The sequence below is a fragment of the Miniopterus natalensis genome, chromosome 8, assembly GCF_054644295.1.
Source record: "Miniopterus natalensis isolate mMinNat1 chromosome 8, mMinNat1.hap1, whole genome shotgun sequence".
In the NCBI taxonomy this organism is placed as follows: Eukaryota; Metazoa; Chordata; class Mammalia; order Chiroptera; family Miniopteridae; genus Miniopterus; species Miniopterus natalensis.
Window position 1 is genome coordinate 15,682,285 of NC_142088.1, and position 4,851 is coordinate 15,687,135.

The window sequence follows — 4,851 nt, forward strand, 5'->3', positions numbered from 1 at the left end:
ACCAATAAATATATTATAACTTATATAATTTCTATTAGAGAAAGAATAATTTCAGATATAGGTAAGCTTTGAAAAAAGGCATATCACACTCTTGGGTTTGGGGAGAGAGGAAAGGAATGGCATTTCAGTAGTAGGGAGATGAATTATGTACTTGGGATGTCTTATCTTTTTAGTCCATTTAAATCATTTTAAAAATTGGTACGGGAAATGGAAATTCAGTTTTATCAGATTATGCATATTGAAGTACTAGGAGATATTATGGTACCTGGGAAATAATGCAAGAGTGGGTGTGAAGATTTAAATCACAGTTCTGACTTTGTAGCTCACTTGCATGTGTGACTCTGGGCAAGTCATTTATCTTCTCTGGTTCTTTGGCTTCTTTAGTTGTGAGGTAGAAATAAAAAGACATTTTGCATGGCTGTTGTAAAGATGACCTGAGATAACTTATGCATTTTAGCCTGGACTCTCCAGGAAGCAGAGCTTGTGTGCAAGTTTTTTGTTGGCGTTTGTGATCCTGGGAACTGGAAGGAGCGGGGGACAGGGAAGCCAGGCCAAGAAGGAAAGTCAACATCAGCATGACTTGCCAGTGGTCCATGGCATAAGTGCCTACTTGCGTGATCACAAAGTATACTATCTGAAAGCCTTCACATCAAATGCGAATCAGGACCATCTGTCTAGGGGAAGAATGGAGGAAGGATTCCTTTATCAGTTTCCTTCCCCCATTGGTCACTCATGGGTTCCCCCAAAATCAGTGTGCTGAAGGGCTAACCCTAGTATCACTCAATATCACTGTATTTGGAGATAGGGCTTTAAAAGTGTGATTAAGTTAAAATGAGGCCTTTAGGGTGAGCCCTTATTCAATCTGACTGGTGTCCTTATAAGAAGAGGTAATTCGGACAGACAGAAGGCCATGGCAGGCCACAGCAAGTAGGCGGCTATTTGCAAACCAAGGAGAGTGGCCTCAGAAGAAACCAAATCTGCTGACATCTTGAGCTTGAATTTCTAGCCTCTAGACTGTGGGGAAGTAAATATATATTGTTTAAGTTACCCAGTCTATGGCATTTTGCTATGGCAGCCATAGGAAGCTAATACAGGGTGTTAACCCCCCACACTCCGGGTTGTACATGTGTGAGTGGAGAATAGGTTCCCTCCCTGTCCTCAGCTTGAAGTGTCAACACAGAAGCTCTGAGTGTGAGTGAGAGATGGGGCTCTGGAGCAGAGTAGTGTCCAGCGGCACCTGGGGATGCTGACCAGAGTCCTCACAGGTTAGGTGGCCGCTTCGGTGCCTGAAATGGGATAGCTGACCAAGAGAACCCAAGGAGCTACACAGGAGGGAGTAATACCATATACAAAAGCATTTTAGAACTGCAAGGTTTTTATTAATAATAAGGATTAAACTACTTATTGCTACTTGTATTTATATATGGTTCATTAGGAATAGATATGGTTTATGAGCTTATAATTACCTTACTAAATTTTGTTTTAAATCATATTTATGTAGAGTTCTTCTGAGACCAAGGGGAGATAGCCACATGTTTCCTCCAGAAAGCAAGCAAAATTTAGTCTTTAAAAAGGAGTAAACAAGCTATATACTTGAAAAGAGAAAGCTTTAAAAGCTGGCATTGCTTTTACTGATTTCATGTATGCGCCTGGTTCCCCTGAAATCCACAGCAGCTGAATTTAGCCCTCAGGTTACATGTACCATGGTCTATTGCAAAGAATCCTGAATTGGACATACTAGAGGGATGAGTGATTTTCTTGGTTACACAAGGCGTGCATATGGTTATAAGTTGGGTTACAGGAGACCACGAAAGCTTTCTGTTATATTTGTGGAGATGTCGGGAAATATCTCCATATTTCAGGGGCAGTTAAAGGGTTTGCGGATTGGTGAAGTGAGAAGGAGTGAGAGGAAATGTGGTTTCTGTGGGTGAAGAAATGGAGTCAGGAGTCCTGAGTGCTCTGACATAGACATGAGTGTGTGTGTGGGGGGAGAGGGGTTAGAAACATGCTTTTGCAGAAGCCAGCAATTGAAAACTTACCAGTTTTGAATTTTCCATGTCAACAAATCTGATACCAGACATGCTTCATGTATACATTCTGGTCTCAGAAGAAAACAGGTTGAAATCTATTCTCCAAGATAGTATTTAGTAGAAGTCAAACTGGTTTTCATAGCAAAGATTGTCAAAATGTTGCTTGCTGAGAAGCCTGATAAATGTTGGTAAGATGAAATGTGAACACTGAAATTGTAGGCTTTGCGTAAGTCATCATTTAATAACTACCTTATTTACCTAATAACTACCTTATTTAGCTAATAGCCGAGAAGGGAAAAACACGAGGAGACAGATGCGTTTGCTCACCCACTGTTTCTCTTTGTGTTCCTCTCTGGCTGAATGCCATTTCCAGGTGTTTGGTGTCGAGCCAAATACTAAAGTTAGACATTTGGTACAGCCCTCGTTGAGACACAGGGGTGATGCAGAAAAGCTTGTTCGGTCCTTGGCCCTTGACACTGCTATTAGGGCCTCTCTTTCTAAAGCTGACAGATTTACCCACCAGTTTCAAGGGAAATGAAATAAATAAGATAGAAATGTGATCAGAAAAGAAAAAAAAAATCTATTAGACCCAGATGTTAAAGCAAGGTCTCCGACTGTACTTGATTACTGAAGAAATTTAAGTTCTTTTATATTTCTTTGGGAAACCATGGACTTTGAGTGATGCTTCTATCCTTTCTAGGGTTTGGTTGAAATCTAATTCTGAAAGTGCTTATAGATATAGGACATTGTAAAGATAAAATCTTAACAAGCAAAACCAGAATTTGAGACAGCAAAATTTTAAAAAACGGAGTATGCCTTTGCAAGCAACACTCTGTGGCAGATGATCCAAATGGTCTGACACCATCTGAGCTTGCTGTAGCAACAAAGTCTAACCTATCCTGGTGCTCTCTCCTCTATGAGGCAAGCCGTTATATAGACCTAGACAATGTAAAAAAAATAGGTGTATGCCTATATGTGAATTCATCAGACTATAGAATTTAATCCTCAATTTTGCAGATGCAGAAACTCTTTGGGGGGGGGGGTCATAGCCACAGAGGGTACTGCAGAGTGATACTACAAACTAATTCCTCAGTAGAATGATATCTAATATCAGTTATAATGACTTGTGATTAGTTTATCACTTACATTGATAATTCCTCATAGGATAAAATTATTTTAACAAGTGCTTGTCGTCTGGGTAGCTATACCTCATTGCTTTGATAATTTGTGCTATGTATTGGGGGGAAAATTAAGAAAGGTGGAGAGATTTGTTGGATAAATTGAAGTAGAGTAACAATAGTTCAGAAGTTAAGGGTCAGAGGATTCTAAACATGGTTGACGAGTCCTTCTGTTTTGTTATGAGGAAGTGGATAGTACAGACCCCTTTCAGTCAGACTAGTGGGCCCTCTGACTGGCATCTCTCTACCATTACAGAGATCCCACTTTCAGTCCTGACATGGGTTTTTTTTTGCTCACTTTCTATCAGAAGACTTTAAGGGCTCAGCAAGAGCCTTTGGGTGACTAGGAATGATCAGAGAAGAGTCTGATTTGATGTAGTTAACTTTCCTTAAATCTGAGTCTGGGCATGGCCCTCTCCTTCTCTCCCATCCCCGAAGTTTAAGAAATGCCCAAGTCTGTGGTTGAGGTGAAGACTGAAGGTAGCCAAGAATTGATGTGTTGCCCTGCCGGGTGTGGCTCAGCAGTTGAGCATTGACCTAGGATTCAGGAGATCATGGTTCAATTCCTGGTCAGGGTACATGCCCAGGTTGTGGGCTCCATCCCCAGTCGGGGGCTTGCAGGAGGCAGCCAATGAGAGAGATGTTTCTCTCTCTCTCCCTCTCCCTTCCTCTCTCTGAAATCAATAAAGATATATTTAAAAAAAAAAGAATGGATGTGTTTATTATTTTGATCTCTGCACCACAGTTGGTGGGGTTCTGCTGTAAGATCAGAAATAGCAATTGTGCTTGGTTTCACACTTAATAGAAAAGGAAAGCTGAAATCAGAATAGGGCTGAGAGATATGAATTACTTTTGTGCCTCAGGCCAAATTGGAGCCAAAGTAGCCCGTTTCCCAAGCTGGAGATACCTGGAAAGCAGGAATTTGCAATCCTGAAGGTTTCCCCAAAAGCAAGAACTTAAAGCAAAGGGAGGTGGTCAGCCCTGAGGGATGATTCATTTTAGCCACGGAGAGGTGTGATAAAATACCCCTGTCCCAATAAAGCCGTAAAATGAACACAGTCCTCTCCCCATATTTGTTTCTCAAGCTTTGTACAGTAACCTTTAACTTCCTTGATTACCATCTTTCCTACAATCATACCTTCCTTTCTCTCCACACACTCATCCTCCTCTCCAGCTTTGTTAAAATAATTGATTAACTCTGGTTAAACCCTTCTTTAGATTTTTAGCATGAGCGATGTTGGATCTTTTATCATTGTACAGGGAGGGCATCCACAAATGTTTGCAATCATCATTACACAGTATGTTGGTCACATTGTCAAATAATGGGTTCAATATGTTTTTCTTCAACTGCCAGACACGTTTTCAGCTGAAGTATTTTGAAATTTAAGGCAGTGGGTTCAAGTGTTAATCTGAATGTAAAAAAACAAAAAGAAACAAAACTAATAAATACACTATTTTCTGTGTTTTCAGACTTTTTGGATACTCATGTGTATATTCAGTGTACATTTTAGATTAAAAATCAAACCTGTTGCTTGAAATTTAGAGGTATTGCACCCCAAAATAATTTGAGCAAATTAAAACAAAAGTAGAATGCAATTTAAAAATGTTCACCTTTATTTCCCAACTTTTCAGATACCATGTGT

At 40.1% G+C, this 4,851-nt stretch overlaps 1 non-coding gene across 1 annotated transcript; it reads left to right on the plus strand.

The window, feature by feature from the left end:
- The first annotated feature begins 2,852 nt into the window (after window positions 1–2,852).
- Window positions 2,853–2,978, plus strand: LOC148092561 (small nucleolar RNA SNORA28). Its single transcript, XR_015714942.1, has one exon. It is a non-coding gene; the product is annotated as a small nucleolar RNA SNORA28 (small nucleolar RNA).
- Window positions 2,979–4,851: the final 1,873 nt, after the last annotated feature.